This window comes from Phyllobates terribilis, unplaced genomic scaffold (assembly GCF_046119375.1).
Source record: "Phyllobates terribilis strain yellow unplaced genomic scaffold, ASM4611937v1 Scaffold_4__5_contigs__length_816908805, whole genome shotgun sequence".
Classification (NCBI taxonomy): Eukaryota; Metazoa; Chordata; class Amphibia; order Anura; family Dendrobatidae; genus Phyllobates; species Phyllobates terribilis.
The window spans coordinates 466,827,677-466,850,079 of NW_027362764.1; positions in this window are offsets into that span (position 1 = coordinate 466,827,677).

Here is a 22,403-nt window from a genome sequence, read left to right on the forward strand (position 1 = left end):
TCTATACTGAATTCCATCAGGTTGCAAATTGAATATAATTTTTTTCTGCAACTAGCTCTGAAAAAATAATTGGGCTTCTAGCAGTGTGTAGGACTTGTTCTAATAGTCCATCTATACTGACCTCCATCAGGTTGCAAATTGAATATAATTTTTTCCTGCATCTAGCTCTGAAAAAATATTTGGGCTTCTAGCAGTTTGTGGGACTTGGTCAATTAGTCCATCTATACTGACCTCAATCAGGTTGCAAATTGAATATAATTTTTTTCTGCATCTAGCTCTGAAAAAATATTTGGGCTTCTAGCAGTGTGTGGGACTTGGTATATTAGTCCATCTATACTGACCTCCATCAGGTTGCAAATTAAAAATATTTTTTATCTGCATCTAGCTCTGAAAAAATATTTGGGATTCTAGCAGTGTGTGGGACTTGGTCTATTAGTCCATCTTTTCTGACCTCCATCAGGTTGCAAATTGAATATAATTTTTTTCAGCATCTAGCTCTGAAAAAAATATTTGGGCTTCTAGCAGTGTGTGGGACATGTTCTATTAGTCCATCTATACTGACCGCCATCAGGTTGCAAATTGAATATAATTTTTTTCTGCATCTAGCTCTGAAAAAATATTTGGGCTTCTAGCAGTGTGTGGGACTTGTTCTATTAGTACATCTATACTGACCTCCATCAGGTTGCAAATTCAGTATAATTTTTTTCTGCATCTAGCTCTGAAAAAATATTTGGGCTTCTAGCAGTGTGTGGGACTTGGTCTATTAGTCCATCTATACTGACCTCCATCAGGTTGCACATTGAATATAATTTTTTTCTGCATCTAGCTCTGAAAAAATATTTGGGCTTCTAGCAGTGTGTAGGACTTGTTCTAATAGTCCATCTATACTGACCTCCATCAGGTTGCAAATTGAATATAATTTTTTCCTGCATCTAGCTCTGAAAAAATATTTGGGCTTCTAGCAGTTTGTGGGACTTGGTCAATTAGTCCATCTATACTGACCTCAATCAGGTTGCAAATTGAATATAATTTTTTTCTGCATCTAGCTCTGAAAAAATATTTGGGCTTCTAGCAGTGTGTGGGACTTGGTATATTAGTCCATCTATACTGACCTCCATCAGGTTGCAAATTAAAAATATTTTTTTTCTGCATCTAGCTCTGAAAAAATATTTGGGCTTCTAGCAGTGTGTGGGACTTGGTCTATTAGTCCATCTATACTGACCTCCATCAGGTTGCACATTGAATATAATTTTTTTCTGCATCTAGCACTGAAAAATATTTGGGCTTCTAGCAGTGTGTGGAACTTGTTCTATTAGTTCATCTATACTGACCTCCATCAGGTTGCAAATTGAATATAATTTTGTTCTGCATCTAGCTCTGAAAAAATATTTGGGCTTCTAGCAGTGTGCAGGACTTGTTCTATTAGTCCATCTATACTGACCTCCATCAGGTTGCAAATTAAAAATATTTTTTATCTGCATCTAGCTCTGAAAAAATATTTGGGATTCTAGCAGTGTGTGGGACTTGGTCTATTAGTCCATCTTTTCTGACCTCCATCAGGTTACAAATTGAATATAATTTTTTTCAGCATCTAGCTCTGAAAAAAATATTTGGGCTTCTAGCAGTGTGTGGGACATGTTCTATTAGTCCATCTATACTGACCGCCATCAGGTTGCAAATTGAATATAATTTTTTTCTGCATCTAGCTCTGAAAAAATATTTGGGCTTCTAGGAGTGTGTGGGACTTGTTCTATTAGTCCATCTATACTGACCTCCATCAGGTTGCAAATTAAAAATTTTTTTTATCTGCATCTAGCTCTGAAAAAATATTTGGGCTTCTAGCAGTGTGTGGGACTTGTTCTATTAGTCCATCTATACTGACCTCCATCAGGTTGCAAATTCAATATAATTTTTTTCTGCATCTAGCTCTGAAAAAATATTTGGGCTTCTAGCAGTGTGTGGGTCTTGGTCTATTAGTCCATCTATACTGACCTTCATCAGGTTGCACATTGAATATAATTTTTTTCTGCATCTAGCTCTGAAAAAATATTTGGGCTTCTAGCAGTGTGTGGAACTTGTTATATTAGTTCATCTATACTGACCTCCATCAGGTTGCAAATTCAATATCATTTTTTTCTGCATCTAGCTCTGAAAAAATATTTGGGCTTCTAGCAGTGTGTGGGACTTGGTCTATTAGTCCATCTTTTCTGACCTCCATCAGGTTGCAAATTGAATATAATTTTTTCAGCATCTAGCTCTGAAAAAATATTTGGGCTTCTAGCAGTGTGTGGGACTTGTTCTATTAGTCCATCTATACTGACCTCCATCAGGTTGCAAATTGAATATAATTTTTTTCTGCATCTAGCTCTGAAAAAATATTTGGGCTTCTAGCAGTGTGTGGGACTTGTTCTATTAGTCCATCTATACTGACCTCCATGAGGTTGCAAATTAAAAAAATTTTTTATCTGCATCTAGCTCTGAAAAAATATTTGGGCCTCTAGCAGTGTGTGGGACTTGGTCTATTAGTCCATCTATACTGACCTCCATCAGGTTGCACATTGAATATAATTTTTTTCTGCATCTAGCTCTGAAAAAATATTTGGGCTTCTAGCAGTGTGTGGAACTTGTTCTATTAGTTCATCTATACTGACCTCCATCAGGTTGCAAATTGAATATAATTTTGTTCTGCATCTAGCTCTGAAAAAATATTTGGGCTTCTAGCAGTGTGCGGGACTTGTTCTATTAGTCCATCTATACTGACCTCCATCAGGTTGCAAATTAAAAATATTTTTTATCTGCATCTAGCTCTGAAAAAATATTTGGGATTCTAGCAGTGTGTGGGACTTGGTCTATTAGTCCATCTTTTCTGACCTCCATCAGGTTGCAAATTGAATATAATTTTTTTCAGCATCTAGCTCTGAAAAAAATATTTGGGCTTCTAGCAGTGTGTGGGACATGTTCTATTAGTCCATCTATACTGACCGCCATCAGGTTGCAAATTGAATATAATTTTTTTCTGCATCTAGCTCTGAAAAAATATTTGGGCTTCTAGCAGTGTGTGGGACTTGTTCTATTAGTCCATCTATACTGACCTCCATCAGGTTGCAAATTCAGTATAATTTTTTTCTGCATCTAGCTCTGAAAAAATATTTGGGCTTCTAGCAGTGTGTGGGACTTGGTCTATTAGTCCATCTATACTGACCTCCATCAGGTTGCACATTGAATATAATTTTTTTCTGCATCTAGCTCTGAAAAAATATTTGGGCTTCTAGCAGTGTGTAGGACTTGTTCTAATAGTCCATCTATACTGACCTCCATCAGGTTGCAAATTGAATATAATTTTTTCCTGCATCTAGCTCTGAAAAAATATTTGGGCTTCTAGCAGTTTGTGGGACTTGGTCAATTAGTCCATCTATACTGACCTCAATCAGGTTGCAAATTGAATATAATTTTTTTCTGCATCTAGCTCTGAAAAAATATTTGGGCTTCTAGCAGTGTGTGGGACTTGGTATATTAGTCCATCTATACTGACCTCCATCAGGTTGCAAATTAAAAATATTTTTTTTCTGCATCTAGCTCTGAAAAAATATTTGGGCTTCTAGCAGTGTGTGGGACTTGGTCTATTAGTCCATCTATACTGACCTCCATCAGGTTGCACATTGAATATAATTTTTTTCTGCATCTAGCACTGAAAAATATTTGGGCTTCTAGCAGTGTGTGGAACTTGTTCTATTAGTTCATCTATACTGACCTCCATCAGGTTGCAAATTGAATATAATTTTGTTCTGCATCTAGCTCTGAAAAAATATTTGGGCTTCTAGCAGTGTGCGGGACTTGTTCTATTAGTCCATCTATACTGACCTCCATCAGGTTGCAAATTAAAAATATTTTTTATCTGCATCTAGCTCTGAAAAAATATTTGGGATTCTAGCAGTGTGTGGGACTTGGTCTATTAGTCCATCTTTTCTGACCTCCATCAGGTTACAAATTGAATATAATTTTTTTCAGCATCTAGCTCTGAAAAAAATATTTGGGCTTCTAGCAGTGTGTGGGACATGTTCTATTAGTCCATCTATACTGACCGCCATCAGGTTGCAAATTGAATATAATTTTTTTCTGCATCTAGCTCTGAAAAAATATTTGGGCTTCTAGGAGTGTGTGGGACTTGTTCTATTAGTCCATCTATACTGACCTCCATCAGGTTGCAAATTAAAAATTTTTTTTATCTGCATCTAGCTCTGAAAAAATATTTGGGCTTCTAGCAGTGTGTGGGACTTGTTCTATTAGTCCATCTATACTGACCTCCATCAGGTTGCAAATTCAATATAATTTTTTTCTGCATCTAGCTCTGAAAAAATATTTGGGCTTCTAGCAGTGTGTGGGTCTTGGTCTATTAGTCCATCTATACTGACCTTCATCAGGTTGCACATTGAATATAATTTTTTTCTGCATCTAGCTCTGAAAAAATATTTGGGCTTCTAGCAGTGTGTGGAACTTGTTCTATTAGTTCATCTATACTGACCTCCATCAGGTTGCAAATTGAATATAATTTTGTTCTGCATCTAGCTCTGAAAAAATATTTGGGCTTCTAGCAGTGTGTGGGACTTGTTCTATTAGTCCATCTATACTGACCTCCATCAGGTTGCAAATTAAAAATATTTTTTATCTGCATCTAGCTCTGAAAAAATATTTGGGCTTCTAGCAGTGTGTGGGACTTGGTCTATTAGTCCATCTATACTGACCTATATCAGGTTACAAATTGAATATAATTTTTTTCTGCATCTAGCTCTGAAAAAATATTTGGGCTTCTAGCAGTGTGTGGGACTTGTTCTATTAGTCCATCTATACTGACCTCCATCAGGTTGCAAATTGAATTTAATTTTTTTCTGCATCTAGCTCTGAAAAAATATTTGGGCTTCTAGCAGTGTGTGGGACTTGTCCTAATAGTCCATCTATACTGACCTCCATCAGGTTGCAAATTGAATATCATTTTTTCCTGCATCTAGCTCTGAAAAAATATTTGGGCTTCTAGCAGTGTGTGGGACTTGGTCAATTAGTCCATCTATACTGACCTCCATCAGGTTGCAAATTGAATATAATTTTTTTCTGCATCTAGCTCTGAAAAAATATTTGGGCTTCTAGCAGTGTGTGGGACTTGGTATATTAGTTCATCTATACTGGCCTCCATCAGGTTGCAAATTAAAAATATTTTTTTTCTGCATCTAGCTCTGAAAAAATATTTGGGCTTCTAGCAGTGTGTGGGACTTGTTCTATTAGTCCACCTATACTGACCTCCATCAGGTTGCAAATTGAATATAATTTTTTTCTGCATCTAGCTCTGAAAAAATATTTGGGCTTCTAGCAGTGTGTGGGACTTGTTCTTTTAGTCCATCTATACTGACCTCCATCAGGTTGCAAATTAAAAATATTTTTTATCTGCATCTAGCTCTGAAAAAATATTTGGGCTTCTAGCAGTGTGTGGGACTTGTTCTATTAGTCCATCTATACTGAATTCCATCAGGTTGCAAATTGAATATAATTTTTTTCTGCAACTAGCTCTGAAAAAATAATTGGGCTTCTAGCAGTGTGTAGGACTTGTTCTAATAGTCCATCTATACTGACCTCCATCAGGTTGCAAATTGAATATAATTTTTTCCTGCATCTAGCTCTGAAAAAATATTTGGGCTTCTAGCTGTTTGTGGGACTTGGTCAATTAGTCCATCTATACTGACCTCAATCAGGTTGCAAATTGAATATAATTTTTTTCTGCATCTAGCTCTGAAAAAATATTTGGGCTTCTAGCAGTGTGTGGGACTTGGTATATTAGTCCATCTATACTGACCTGCATCAGGTTGCAAATTAAAAATATTTTTTTTCTGCATCTAGCTCTGAAAAAATATTTGGGCTTCTAGCAGTGTTTGAGACTTGTTCTATTAGTCCATCTATACTGACCTCCATCTGGTTGCAAATTGAATATAATTTTTTTCTGCATCTAGCTCTGAAAAAATATTTGGGCTTCTAGCAGTGTGTGGGACTTGATATATTAGTCCATCTATACTGACCTCCATCAGGTTGCAAATTAAAAATAATTTTTATCTGCATCTAGCTCTGAAAAAATATTTGGGCTTCTAGCAGTGTGTGGGACTTGGTCTATTAGTCCATCTATACTGACCTCCATCAGGTTACAAATTGAATATAATTTTTTTCTGCATCTAGCTCTGAAAAAATATTTGGGCTTCTAGCAGTGTGTGAGATTTGTTCTATTAGTCCATCTATACTGACCTCCATCAGGTTGCAAATTGAATATAATTTTTTTCTGCATCTAGCTCTGAAAAAATATTTGGGCTTCTAGCAGTGTGTGGGACTTGTTCTAATAGTCCATCTATACTAACCTCCATCAAGTTGCAAATTGAATATAATTTTTTCCTGCATCTAGCTCTGAAAAAATATTTGGGCTTCTAGCAGTGTGTGGGACTTGGTCTATTAGTCCATCTATACTGACCTCCATTAGGTTGCAAATTGAATATAATTTTTTTCTGCATCTAGCTCTGAAAAAATATTTGGGCTTCTAGCAGTGTGTGGGACTTGTTCTATTAGTCCATCTATACTGACCTCCATCAGGTTGCAAATTAAAAATAATTTTTATCTGCATCTAGCTCTGAAAAAATATTTGGGCTTCTAGCATTGTGTGGGACTTGGTCTATTAGTCCATCTATACTGACCTCCATCAGGTTACAAATTGAATATAATTTTTTTCTGCATCTAGTTCTGAAAAAATATTTGGGCTTCTAGCAGTGTGTGGGACTTGTTCTATTATTCCATCTATACTGACCTCCATCAGGTTGCAAATTGAATATAATTTTTTTCTGCATCTAGCTCTGAAAAAATATTTGGGCTTCTAGCAGTGTGTGGGACTTGTTCTAATAGTCCATCTATACTGACCTCCTTCAGGTTGCAAATTGAATATAATTTTTTCCTGCATCTAGCTCTGAAAAAATATGTGGGTTCTAGCAATGTGTGGGTCGTGGTCTATTAGTCCATCTATACTGACCTCCATCAGGTTGCAAATTGAATATAATTTTTTTCTGCATCTAGCTCTGAAAAAATATTTGGGCTTCTAGCAGTGTGTGGGACTTGGTCTATTAGACCATCTATTCTGACCTCCATCAGGTTGCAAATTGAATATAATTTTTTTCTGCATCTAGCTCTGAAAAAATATTTGGGCTTCTAGCAGTGTGTGGGACTTGTTCTATTAGTCCATCTCTACTGACCTCCATCAGGTTGCAAATTAAAAATAATTTTTTTTTGCATTTAGCTCTGAAAACATATTTGGGCTTCTAGCAGTGTGTGGGACTTGTTCTATTAGTTCATCTATACTGACCTCCATCAGGTTGCAAATTTAATATAATTTTTTTCTGCATCTAGCTCTGAAAAAATATTTGGGCTTCTAGCAGTGTGTGGGACTTGTTCTATTAGTCCATCTATACTGACCTCCATCAGGTTGCAAATTGAATATAATTTTTTTCTGCATCTAGCTCTGAAAAAATATTTGGGCTTCTAGCAGTGTGTGGGACTTGGTCTATTAGTCCATATACACTGACCTCCATCAGGTTGCAAATTAAAAATAATTTTTTTCTGCATATAGCTCTGAAAAAATATTTGGGCTTCTAACAGTGTGTGGGACTTGTTCTATTAGTCCACCTATACTGACCTCCATCAGGTTGCAAACTGAATATAATTTTTTTCTGCATCTAGCTCTGAAAAAATATTTGGGCTTCTAGCAGTGTGTGGGACTTGTTCTATTAGTCCATCTCTACTGACCTACATAAGGTTGCAAATTAAAAATAATTTTTATCTGCATCAAGCTCTGAAAAAATATTTGGGCTTCTAGGAGTGTGTGGGACTTGTTCTATTAGTCCATCTATACTGACCTCCATCAGGTTGCAAATTAAAAATAATTTTTTTCTGCATTTAGCTCTGAAAACATATTTGGGCTTCTAGCAGTGTGTGGGACTTGTTCTATTAGTTCATCTATACTGACCTCCATCAGGTTGCAAATTTAATATAATTTTTTTCTGCATCTAGCTCTGAAAAAATATTTGGGCTTCTAGCAGTGTGTGGGACTTGTTCTATTAGTCCATATATACTGACCTCCATCAGGTTGCAAATTGAATATAATTTTTTTCTGCATCTAGCTCTGAAAAAATATTTGGGCTTCTAGCAGTGTGTGGGACTTGGTCTACTAGTCCATATACACTGACCTCCATCAGGTTGCAAATTAAAAATAATTTTTTTCTGCATCTAGCTCTGAAAAAATATTTGGGCTTCTAACAGTGTGTGGGACTTGTTCTATTAATCCACCTATACTGACCTTCATCAGGTTGCAAATTGAATATAATTTTTTTCTGCATCTAGCTCTGAAAAAATATTTGGGCTTCTAGCAGTGTGTGGGACTTGTTCTATTAGTCCATCTCTACTGACCTACATCAGGTTGCAAATTAAAAATAATTTTTATCTGCATCTAGCTCTGAAAAAATATTTGGGCTTCTAGCAGTGTGTGGGACTTGGTCTATTAGTCCATCTATACTGACCTCCATCAGGTTACAAATTGAATATAATTTTTTTATGCATCTAGCTCTGAAAAAATATTTGGGCTTCTAGCAGTGTGTGGGACTTGGTCTATTAGTCCATCTATACTGACCTCCATCAGGTTGCAAATTAAAACTAATTTTTTTCTGCATCTAGCTCTGAAAAAATATTTGGGCTTCTAGCAGTGTGTGGGACTTGGTCTATTAGTCCATCTATACTGACCTCCATCAGGATGCAAATTGAATATAATTTTTTTCTGCATCTAGCTCTAAAATAATATTTGGGCTTCTAGCAGTGTGTGGGACTTGGTCTATTAGTCCATCTATACTGACCTCCATCAGGTTGCAAATTGAATATCATTTTTTTCTGCATCTAGCTCTGAAAAAATATTTGGGCTTCTAGCAGTGTGTGGGACTTGGTCTATTAGTCCATCTATACTGACCTCCATCAGGTTGCAAATGGAATATAATTTTTTTCTGCATCTAACCCAGCCAATAGTTTTCGCCTAATACCACAGTTTGGCCACTCAGCTCTGCTCGGTTCCCATCCATTGTTTTTTTTGTGCAAACAACTCCAAAGTTGTGAATTAGTTAACCACCAAAATGAGTGGAAAAAGGCTTGCTGCTGGTGGAAAGGGGAATAGGCTTGTTGGGAAGGGGAAAAAAGGTTGTGTCCGTGGGGTAGGTGTTAAAGCAAAAGTAACATCTGCAGAAGAAAGACCATCTTCCAGCCAAACTAAAATGTCTACTTCTTTTAGCGGACAATGTGATAAGATCACTTTCTTACGGCCACGCCAATCGCTACAAATTCCAGATGTGGCACAAAAACAGCAGGTGCTTCAACGGATATCAAGTGCTCCTTTAAGTGGGCTCTCCTCCACATCAACTTCAACATCACAAAAACTCCAGTCCTCAGAGGTGTCACCCCAATCGCACTTGCTTCCTCACAGCTCCCAAATCTCCAGCTGCCCGTCTGAGTATGAGGTAGAACAGATGGTTGAGTCTGCAGAGCTGTTTACTCATACTATAGCCTGGGAATCAGAGGTCGGCTCCAGCGCTTCTGTGAATCCAGACGAGGAAATGATCTGCACTGATGCCCAGAATCTTTATGAGTCGGATCCAGGACCAGACGCAGAAGGTTCTGACCATAATGTAGACCCTCATTCCCAAACTGTAACTCCTGTTGGTGGAGACAATGAGGAAGACATAGTTACATAGTTACATAGTTACATAGTTTATAAGGCTGAAAAAAGACAAGCGTCCATCCAGTTCAGCCTATTTCTTGTGCACTGCAGCTATTCCGCTATTCCTATATCATGCGGTATAGGCCAATTTACATCATTGAGGAAAAATTCACTTCCCGACACCAATCTGGCAGTCAGATTAAATCCCTGGATTAATTAACTAAGCATAAGATGTAATTTTATTGTTCTCAAGAAAGGCATCCAGGCCTCTCTTGAACTCATTAAGTGAGTTGGACATCACCACTTCCTCTCCCAGAGAGTTCCAGAGTCTCACGGCTCTGACCGTAAAGAATCCCCTTCTATGCTGGTGCAGGAACCTCCTTTCCTCCAGATGCATAGTGTGCCCCCTCGTCTTTGTCACCATCCTTGGTATAAACAGGTCATGGGAGAGATCTCTGTACTGCCCACTGATGTATTTATACATGTTTATGAGGTCTCCCCTAAGCCTTCTCTTTTCCAATGTAAATAGGCCTAATTTTGACAACCTCTCTGGGTATTCTAGTCCCTCCATTCCCGTTATTACCTTAGTCGCCCTCCTTTGTACCCTCTCTAGCTCCAGTATGTCTTTCCTGAGCACCGGAGCCCAGAACTGTGCACAATATTCTAAGTGCGGCCTTACCAGCGCTTTATACAGAGGAAGAACAATGTTCTCATCATATGCCCCTATTCCTCTTCTGATGCATGCCATGACTCTATTTGCCTTCGCAGCTGCTGCCTGACACTGGGCACTCCAATTTAATTTGCTATTAACCAAGACGCCCAGGTCCTTCTCCATGTCAGATTTCCCCAATGGTTTCCCATTTAATATGTATGGGTGACTGCTGTTTTTCTTTCCCATGTGCATGACCTTACATTTATCGGCATTGAACCCCATTTGCCATTTTTTGGCCCAACTCCCCAATTTATCTAAATCCTCCTGTAGCTGTGCCCTATCCTCATCTGTATTAACTACTTTACAAAGTTTAGTATCATCTGCAAATATTGCTATTTTACTATGCAACCCTTCCACTAGATCATTAATAAATATATTAAATAATATAGGGCCCAAGACAGACCCTTGAGGCACCCCGCTAGTAACCCTGACACACCCTGAGCTTACTCCATTGATAACCACCCTCTGCTTTCTATCACTCAGCCAGCTATTTACCCACTTGCACACATTATCCCCCAGACCATGCATTCTCATTTTATATACCAACCTTTTGTGTGGCACAGTATCAAACGCTTTGGAGAAGTCAAGGTATACAACATCCACTGACTCTCCCCGGTCCAGCTGTGAGCTCACCTCCTCGTAGAAGGCGATCAGGTTTGTTTGGCAGGAGCGATCCCTCATGAATCCATGTTGATATTGAGTTAGACAGTTATTATCATTAAGATATTCTACAATAGCATCTCTAAGAAATCCTTCAAACAATTTACCCACAACAGACGTTAAGCTTACTGGTCTATAGTTCCCAGGGTCACTTTTAGACCCCTTTTTGAATATTGGTACCACATTTGCTTGGCGCCAGTCTAGTGGGACAGTCCCTGTCCATAAAGAGTGCTTGAATATAAGATACAGTGGCCTGTCTATCACATTACTTAATTCTTTTAGTACCCGGGGGTGTATGTCATCTGGGCCTGGTGACTTGTCTATTTTGATATTATTTAGGCGACGATGATGAGACTCAAATACCTAATTGGGGCGACAACTTTAGTTTTTTGTCAGGGCAGGAACAGGTTGGCTCTGAGGACGACGGGTGTGATAACAGACAGGGTGATGATGATGAGGTTGGAGATCCCACTTACTGTCAACCCACAGTCAGCCAAGAGATGAGGTCAACAGAGGAGGTGGAGGAGAATGCTAGTGACGACGAGGTCAGGTTGCTCCTTCCTGGACAGAGACGTAGTACTGGAAGCACGTCAACAACTGCATCCTCAAACACAACTCTGCCTCTGACCACAAGTTGTGGTGGCTCTTCAGGTCGCATGGGTACTAAGCCTTGCATAGCCTGGGCATTTTTTCAGATCGATAAAGATAACCCAACTCGTGTTATCTGTAACATTTGTCAGCAAAAGCTAAGTAGAGGCCAAAAAATCCATAGTTTGAGTACTTCATGCATGAACCATCACATGGATATGAAGCATAAGTTGCAGTGGGAAGCTCACCCTTGCTACAATGCGGCCTAGCGGGCCGGGCCAACCACCGTCTGCCCCATCTTGTGCATCCGCGGCCTCTTCATCCTCTGTGATTGGGGGGACAGCAGTCACACCTGTTTTGGGACGCAGACCTGCCACCTCTTTACCCGCAACAGCCAGCGTGATTGGCAGGTCATTTTCTTTGGAGGTGGTAAGACCAGCTGGTGTTGAGTGCTGTCCGACATCGATAGCACCACCTTTGGATCAAGGCAACCTAACATGTCCGCCTGCATCTTCCTCACAGACCGGCAGTTTGCCGGGGACACCCTTATCAACCCCGTCAAAGCACAACAGCCAGCCCTCGGTCCCTCAGATGTGGACAAGTAAAAGACCATTTCCTCCTAGCCATGAGAAAGCTAAGAGGTTGAATTTCACCATCTGCAAGCTCTTGGCTACAGAAATGCTGCCTTTCCGCCTGGTGGACACAGAGGATTTTCGAGACCTTAAGTCCGTCGCAGTGCCCCAGTACCAGATGCCCAGTCGGCACTACTTCTCAAAGAAAGGTGTGCCTGCGCTCCACCAGCATGTCGCACACAACATCACCGCTTCTTTGAGAAACTCTGTGTGTGACAGGTTGCATTTCACCACAGACACTTGGACGAGTAGGCATGGACAGGGGCGTTACATGTCGGTGACTGGGCAATGGGTAACTATGGTGACAGCAGGACAAGGGGCTGCTGTCCAAGTCTTGCCGTCCCCACGAGTTGTGCGTCAATCCTCTTTATCTCAAAGTTCCTCCACTGCATCGGCTTCCTCAACCTTCTCCTGGTCCTCCACCTGCACCCAAAGCCTGTCTGGTCATGCCACAAGCTTTCTAACTGCGCAGAAGGAATCCTGCACACCTCCTTACTATGCTGGCAGTAGGGCTCAACGTCATCAGGAGTTTTTTACTTTGAAATGTCTGGGAAATGTGAGTCACACAGCTGAGGAGTTGTGGTCAGCTCTGGAGAACAAATTTCATGAATGGTTGTCTCCACTGGACCTGAAACCAGGGAAGGCCGTGTGCGACAATGCTGCAAACCTGGGTGCGGCCCTTCGCCGGGGCAATGTCACACACGTGCCTTGTATGGCTCACGTGTTGAACCTGGTTGTCCAGCAATTTTTAGCCCACCTATCTGGACTAGATGGCCTTCTGCAGAGGGCACGGTCGCTGTGTGCTCACTTCCGCCGTTGGCATCCCGCAGCTCAGTGACTTACATCTCTACAGAAGTCGTTGGGACTGCCACTTCACCGGCTAAAATGCGATGTGCCTACCCGGTGGAATTCAGCTCTGCACATGTTGCAGCGACTGTGGCAGCACCGACAAGCCCTGGTGCAATACGTTCTGACGTATAGCCTGGGCCAACGAGATCCAGAGGTGGGGCAAATCACGCTGGAGGAGTGGTCTCAGATCAGGGACCTATGCACCCATCTGCACAGTTTTGAAATGGCGACGAAGATGCTTAGTGCTGACGATGCCATTATCAGCATGACTATTCCGGTGATTTACATGCTGGAGCACATGTTAAACAGAATTCGGAGTCAGGTGGTGGCACAAGAGGAGGTGAAGGAAGCAGAGGAGGAGGAGTTGTATGAGGAAGGGATAACATCTGAAAGGTCCAGACGGTCGGCAGCACCAAGGCGGTAGGCATGTGAGGGTGGGGGAGATGGTTTTACCAGGGCGCATGGTAGCAGCCAAACTAGTGAGGAAGGTGCAGGAGCCCAGGAAGAAGTGGAGGACGAACTGATGGAAGACTCATCAGATGAGGGAGACCTTGATCACATTTCTGTTGTGCGAGGTTGGGAGGAGAGGACAGAGGAAGGAAGCATGATTGTTACCTCGCCACCAACAAAACAGGGACTTGGTGCTCCTGGATGCACAAGACACATGAGTGCCTTCTTGCTGCACTACCTGCAACATGACCCTCAAATTGTGAGAATTCGAAGTAATCCTGACTACTGGGTTGCCACACTGTTAGATCCCCAGTACAAAAGTAAATATGCAGAAATTATTCCTGCCATAGAAAGGGATGCACGCATGCAGGAGTATCAGCAGAGACTGTTGCAGAATCTTACATGTGCTTTTCCACAAAACACCAGTGGTGCACGTAGTGAATCTCACAGTTGCAACTTGCCAACCGTGGGACCGTCGAGTGTTCAGCACTCAAACCGTAACAGAAACACAGTATCTGCTGGTAACATCAATTTTGCGGAATCATTTCACCTCTTTTTTAGCCCATCCTTTGCAAGGCCACAGAAGACAAGAAGTCTAACACATAGTCAATGACTAGAGACAATGGTACAGGAGTATCTCCAAGTAAACATTGAAGCCATGACTGTGTCACTGGACCCTTGCTCTTTTTGGGCTTCCAATCTGGATAAATGGCCGGAGCTAGCCACTTACGCCTTGGAGATCTTGTCATGCCCCGCAGCCAGCGTTCTGTCTGAACGTGTGTTCAGCGCTGCTGGTGGTGTGCTGACAGATAAGCGCACGCGGCTCTCCACTGATAATGTAGACAGACTCACGTTCATAAAGATGAACAAATCATGGATCCGAAACGACTTTTCTACCCCTGTGTCATCCTGGGGAGAGTAAAAGCTTGATGATTGGTTAAAATCACCTCACCAACCGTTTTAAGCTTTCAAATTACTAATCATGTTTATCTGTATCTTGGCTGGAAAATAATTTGGGCTTTGTAGCAGTGTGCAGCACTGATTCTATTAGGCCATCTATACTAAGCTCCACCAGATTTAAAATTACTAATCATTTTTATCTGTATCTTGGCTGGAAAATAATTTGGGCTTTGTAGCAGTGTGCAGTACTGATTCTATTAGGCCATCTATACTAAGCTCCACCAGATTTAAAATTAATAATAATTTTTAGCTGCATCTAGCCCGGAAAATAATTTTGGGGCTCCGAGATGCGCAAGACACATAAGTGCCTTCTTGCTGCACTACCTGCAACATGACCCTCAGATTGTCAGAATTCGAAGTAATCCTGACAAATGGGTTGCCACACTCTTAGATCCCCCATACTCTTCGATCAACCTTTTCATTTTAATAAGAACAAAAAAATGGTCATTTTTAAAAATATAAGCATTAGCAGGTTATTAGAAACTGAAATCAAACAGTTTTCAACTCAAAACTTTATTCTAGGTGATGTTACATTTGCACATAGGACCCCTTCTGAACTCTCTCGTCCATTGAATTTGTCAGGTTTTCGATGGTTTCTGCTTCAATTGTTTTGCATGAGGACAGAATACCCTCCCAGAGCTGTTGCTTAGATGTGAACTGCCTCCCGCCATCATAGACACTCCTTTTGATGATGCTCCAGAGGTTCTGAATGGGGTAGAGGTCAGGGGAGCATGGGGGTCACACCATAAGTTTGTCCCCTTTTATGCCCATATCAGCCAGAGATGCAGATGTGTTATGTGCAGCATGAGACGGTGCATTATCATGCATGAAAATGATCTTGCTGTGGAATATACGGTTCTTCTTCTTGAACCATGGCAGGAAGTGCTATTTGAGAAACTCCACATACATTATGGAGTTCATCTTTACCCCTTCAGGGATCCTAAAGGGGCCGACAATCTCTCTCCCCATGATTCCAGCCCAAAACATTACTCCACCTCCTCCTTGTTGGCGCTGTAGCCGTGTTTGCGTGGGGTGTCCATCAACCAGCCATCCTCCACTCCATCCATCTGGACCATCGAGCGTTGCACTGCACTCATCCGTGAACAAAACAGTTTTGAAATCAGTCTTCATGTAATGTTTGGCCCACTGGAGCCGTTTCTGCTTATGTGCAGTGGATAGAGGAGGTCGACAGGATGGCGTACGCACAGCTGCAAACCTCTGAAGGACCCTGCATCTTGTTGTTCGGGGGAAGTTGGAGGCACCAGCAGCTTCAAAAACTTGTCTGCTGCTATGACAAGGCCGCTGCTCTTTTAACCTGACGTAGTTGCCTGTAGGAAAGAGTACTCAATTTGCCCTTATCAGCACGCACACGTGTGTACTGTGAATCAGCTACATACTTCTTGATTGCCAAGACACTTCATCCTGATCATCGCACAATGTTGATTGTAGTCATGCCTTGACCTATGCACTCCACAATTTGTTGTTTCTCAGCAGCCGACACATCCTTTTTCTTTCCCATTTTGGCAGAAAATGTAGGCTGCTTAATAATGTGGGACAGCCTTCTTAAGTAGTCTTGCCTTTCATTGGACACACCTGCCAAACTAATTAGCACAGGTGTCTGCAATTGCTTACAGTGATATAAAGAGCCCTGGCACACATCACCATCAATGAGTTTAACTGACAAACAAACAAATTCTTCCCTTATCACTCCTAAACACTTTTTGCATAATAATTTGGAGCACAGTGTACATGTGCTTTTCCACAAAACACCAGTGGTTCACGTAGTGAATCTTACAGTTCTAACTTGCCAACCGTGGTCTGTATGGAGTTGTTCAATAAAGGGCCCAAAATTAAGATAACATAGACGGGAGAGGTCTCTATGAATAGGAATTCCTAAGTATTTGATACCCTGTGAGGGCCAGGCAAAGGGAAAGTTGGACTGGATGGAATCCTGTATGGATTTGGGGAGGGAGACATCGAGGGCCTCAGACTTCGCTGCATTGATTTTAAAATTTGACCATGTAACAAAGTGATCTATTTCAGCCATAACAGCAGGGATGGATATATGTGATTGAGTGATATATACTAGGACATCATCAGCAAATAGAGAGCACTTGTACTCGGTGCCTCCCACCTCAATCCACCTAATATTGGGGTTATGGCGAATTGATGAGAGCAGGTGCTCCGTCACTAGGATGTATAAGAGAGGGGACAGAGGACATCCCTGCCTTGTCCCATTGGTGATTATGAAAGGTGATGAAAATGTTCTGACGCGGCCCCTGGGCCTTGGGACACCAGGAGCCGGACCCTTTTTGGTGGATGCTGGTGGTTGTAGTCTCCGTGGCGGCGACCCGGTTCCGTGGCTCAGGGCGGTCAAACCAGTGGCGGAACTATTTAGGTGGTTTTGATGTTTAAACGTCCGACTACGCCACCCGTGGATTGCGGTCAGAGTGAACCGCCGCTGCAGGGCAGACCGCTGAGGCTGGTGTAGTGGGTGCAGCAGAGCGTAGCATAACTCCCCACGGGAGGAGTATAGCCTCAGGGCAGTGTATGCGGAGGATGGGGGTGATGGTGCAGGGCAGCAGCAGTAACGACACGGAGTCAGTGATGCAGTCCAGGGCCTTTACTCACAATTCTTATTATCCAGACCACTTCTGCAGGTAACGGCTGCCCACGTCGTACTGTGCTCACCAGGTGAGGGGCTCAGACAACTCCCAGATAACTTTGGAGCGCTTCACAGGACCCCCTTTGTGTGTCCTTTGTCTGGCCTTTCTTACCAACCCTTCTGTTCAGCTGCCTCGGGCCTCCTCTTGGTAAACTTGGTGCCAGTTTCCCTGACCCTATGTGGTGCCTTCCTAGCGGGTGTAGCGAGGGGCTGCGCCACATAAAATGTCACAGCCTCCGGTTTCTAGCCGAGGGTCGTTTCCCGCCTCCACTAGTTTCGGGGACTGGTCTCCCCTTTTGGCCTGACCCCTCCACGCAGGTGGATTCGGGCGTGCGGTGGCGACTCGCCCGTCCGCACCCCTGGGATCCCTTCGTTCCTCGTTCCTGGAGCCTTCTCTGCTCCTCTTCCTTCCTTCTCCCTCTTCCAGGCCTGGGCCTCTGTTACTAGGCCCGCCTCCGGAGCAGAGCTCATGCAGAGCCCCTGCTCCCTGTCACTTCTGCTCAGACTTCTCTGCACTGAACTAAGATGGTGCCCACCTTTTATACTCCCTTCTCAATGCACCCAGGAACTGCTTCCTCCCTGCTCCTGCACTACAGGGTTCCCCTTCCTCAGTGTTCCCTCCCCCCACTCCAGCCAGGGACAGGGACTGTCGTGCCCATCTCAGGGGCATATTGGTCGCCCTGCCCCACGGCAATGTGGTGTAATGCATGCAGGTGTCGGGTCCTGATCCACACTCCATCCTTACCTGAGAGTGAGATATCACACCTCTGCGTGAGGTGCAATACCTCTGTAGCAACCGAGCCCTCAGGGTGCTACAGTTCCATTTATCTTCAGCCTAGGTGACGTATTGCGATACAGGGCCGTGATTTTGGCTATAAAAGGGTGCCCTAGACCCCTACCCCAAGCTTTTTAAGAGAATAATATATGGCGTGCCAGGAGACTCTATGGAATGCTTTCTCAGCATCCAACGAGAGTATCTAATTACAAATTTTTAACTGCATCTAGCCCAGGAAATACTTTGTGCCTAGTAGCAGTGTCTGCTAGTCAATGGATTATCCCGGCTGTTAAGCAAGCTACACCACCTGTAGTTTGGACACTTAATTTTTTCAAAGGAAATGCTTCGGGACCACGGGATACTCATTGAAGAGCATTAGGAGGCACCCCAAGGCATAGGGGCTTGGACTTGCGGTAGGATGCCTTGCGGTGGACAGCCGAGCTCGATCCTTATAAAAGCTTTTTAACTGCGGCAGCTTTAGTGGACGCTACTGGAGCTGGAATAACGCGTCTGCTGGCATGAGACTTGCCCTCCAATAGATCCTTGTAAAAGGATTTAAAGTGTATTCATTCAAATTAGAGAGACAATTTAAATTAAAAAGCTTAGAGCTGCCTCCACCACAGGGGGGCTCGCTTGACCCACCAGCGTACAGACACCAGTATTGGGAGAGGGGGGCTGGCCGTCAGGGTCCACCGCGGCTCTGGCACAAACCCGGCGACACGGAGGTGGCACGGGCAGGAACGGACTGGCCGTGTCAGCTTCTCACTTTTTGGATTTTAGAAGGGCATGACATGCCTATATCTGTGTCTCCCAATCCTTTTACTCCTCCACCTCTTTTCTTTTCGCATGACTATATGTACTTGTCACTTTTCCATGTGTTAGTTATGTCTTCTGAGCAGTTTGTCAGCGTTTGGACACCTTTGAAGGTGTTTTCTATGTGTTTCTATGTGTTTTTGTTTGCCTGCCATTGGTTTTAACGGTGTTCGAAGGTGTTCGACGAACAGTTTGGCGAACACACGGGTGTTTGACGAACCGAACCGAACTCGAACACTACGGGGGTGGCTCAACACTAATGAGCAGCTCTAAAGGAGCGGAAGTCTTAATAGATTGCGTGGTCGCCCGCTGCTCAGGGCTCTTACTGAGACCACAGACCCGACACTGCCGACACGCCTCTGTCACCATCTCCCCCAATTCAGGACAATAGAGGACTCGCTGTAGCTACTGGAGTGTCTTTTCACTCCCAAAGTGGGCCCCCTTCTCATGCGCCTCGCGAGCGACTACCGGACCCATCCCCATAGGAATTACTAGCTGGTACCGGTGCTGCAGCTCAGATGGCAGGTACACCTTACGGTACAAGAGGCCCTGTTCCATGCACAACTTATCCCACTGTCGCAGTAGTTTCACTCCTTCCACGGACAGCTGGGCCTTTTCCTCTGCACGCGGCCAGACCCCTTTTTGTACCCAACTGCGCACTAGTGCTATGTCAGAGCAATCGTTCTGGTCCTTCGCCCAATCCAAGGGTGTTTTCCCCAGAACACACGGCATCCCTGATGCCACCCCTCTTGAATGTTCCACACTTCGGAAGATAGGTACCTGCCCCAAGTCAGGGGTTTCAGTTTCCTCCAGCTGGTCATCAACATTTTCCCCCGAGGACCCAAGGGGAACCCTTGAGAGTGCATCCGCATTTCTGTTTTCCCGTCCAGATCGAAACTTAATTCGATAGTTAAACTTAGCAAGGCGAGCGACCCACCTCTGCTCCAACGCTCCCAGGTTTGCGTTTTCTAGGTGAGCCAGAGGGTTATTATCAGTCATGACCAGCACCTCAGCTCCCGTTAAATACTCGGCAAAGCATTCCGTCATCGCCCACACCAGGGCCAGTAGCTCTAGGTGAAATGAACTGTAGCTGGCTGGGTTGCGTTCAGTGTCTCTCAAAGACCTGCAGCCATAGGCGATTACTCGCTCCTGACCATCCTGCACTTGTTCTAGTACCGCCCCCAGCCCATGCAGACTGCCATTGGTATATAACAGGAAAGGGGAATCGAACCGGGCATATGCTAACAACGGAGCACTCGTTAGGGCGGCCTTCACCTCCTCAAATGCCTTTCATTGCTGGGGTCCCCATGGGATGGGGCGATTTTGAGTGCCTTGTGCCGTCCCTCTTAAGAGCTCATTCAGGAGACTCACTACTTGTGAAAACTTAGGTACAAATCGCCGATAGTACCCCGCTAAACCTAAGAAGGCCCGAACCTCTCGCAGGGTACGGGGGGGTGGCCACTCCTGCACAACCTTGAACTTACTGGTCGCAGGCAGAACCCCGTCCAGAGTCACCACGTGACCTAGATACTCAATCTGACTCTGTAACAGTTGGCACTTCTTTGGTTTTATTTTTAGGCCATAACAACTGAGCCGCCGGAGAACTTGACGTAACTTCTCAAGATGGTCTTCAAATGAGGCCCCGAACACTACAATGTCATCTAGGTATATCAGGACTGATTCAAAATTCAGATCACCTAAGCAATGTTCCATCAGGCCCTGAAAAGTTCCCGGGGCGTTAGTGAGCCCGAAGGGCATCCGGTTGAATTCAAAGAGCCCATTGGTAGGAAAAATGCCGTCTTGGCTCGATCTTTTTCGGCCATTGGTACCTGCCAATAGCCACTTGCTAAATCCAACGTCGAGAAATATTTGGCCCGACCCAATTCCGACAGAGACTCTTCTATGCGAGGTAATGGATATGTGTCCCTCACCGTGTGAGCATTCAATTTGCGATAGTCCACACAAAACCGAAGGGTCCCATCCTTCTTCCGCACCAAGACCACAGGGGCCGCCCAGGAGCTCTGGCTTTCTCGGATCACTTGGTTGTCAAGCATACTGGCCACCATGCGCTTCACCTCTTGATAGAGTGTTGGGGGGATTTGACGATAACGTTCCCTAATAGGAGGAGTATCCCCTGTGGGAATCTCATGCTCAATCGTCCGGGAACAACTGAAATCCTCCGCATGTCGCGAAAAGGTCTCTTGATGTTCCCACAAGACCTTCTCCAGCTGCTCCAAATGCACGGGGGTCAGTTTCTCCCGATCCACTCCCATCTGGTCCATGATCACACGACCATTCCATTCTTCGGTAGGAGATTCGGTCTGGCCTACTTCAACCGTGAATGTCCAGGAAGACTGTTCATCAGAGGAAGTTCAAACACTGTCTTATCAGGCACCTTCCCTGCTGGCATGAACAATTCAGCCAGAATTGTCCCAGCAGGAATTGCAACAGCCTCATCTAAAACGTTGATACATATGACTGGCACCCGTCCATTCTTCACAATCGCCAGAGACCGGGCCACATGCGCCTTGGCGAATGAGGACTTCTCTGGGGCTGGCTCGATGAGTACTTCAAGCCCATTTAGTCTCTGCGCAGCCCCCACCGGTAACATTAAGAGTTCTTCATGCCGGGGCGCTAGCGAGATCGTGGTCCGCGATGGCACTCGGACCAGGCCCACCCGACCCCCAGGGACCGCACTCTTCAGGAGATCGCAACTCACCACTAGACGGTGTAACATTCTCTGGGTGGGTCGATGGTGGGTAGAACTTGCCCAGTATCGGGGTCCCTCCTGGCATACATCTGATGATTTAAATCTCGCAAAACGTTCATTCCGAGCGTCACCTCCATCCCTCTTCTGGGAGGGTGGTCCACCAGCACTATCCCTTTCTGACCCAGCTCTTGACCAAACATTTTCAGTTGCATCCGCACGATCCCCTTCACCGTCAGTTGGCCATTGTTAGCGGCTGTAAGCCTTATCACTCGGCCGTCCTCGGGAACCACGAGTTGACTGAAGTGACTTTTGTACACCTCTAAGGGCATTATGGTACATTCGGATCCTGTGTCGACCAAGCATCTCATCTTCCGCCCTTCAAACTCTGCTTCCAGCACTGGACTGCATGCGAACAAATCTTGTTCTTCCCGTCGAGGGCTTTGTGGGGGGTGGGCCGCTGCTGCTGGCCCTCTCATGGCAGCGGCTGGGAGTTTAACACCGGCGAAGGAGGCTCCGGGGCTGCAGACATCCGGAGTACCGGGAGATGTGTCCCCGACGCCCACACCTCCAGCAGGTGACTGCTCCTCGTGGACGAGAACTTGGATCATTCGAGGGGGGCGACCTGGCAGACTGTGGAACCACCATTCCAGAGGACGGGGCGGGTGGCCCTTCCGTAGGAGTAGGGACTGGCCCAGCTCTGAGTTTAGACACCTCCAGCTTTAACTCCTTCAGTTCGGCACGCAGAGCCTGTACAACGTTTACCAGTCCACCCCCTCCTGAAACTGGCGCCAGACCTCCCTCCAGCTGTGCACTGTCC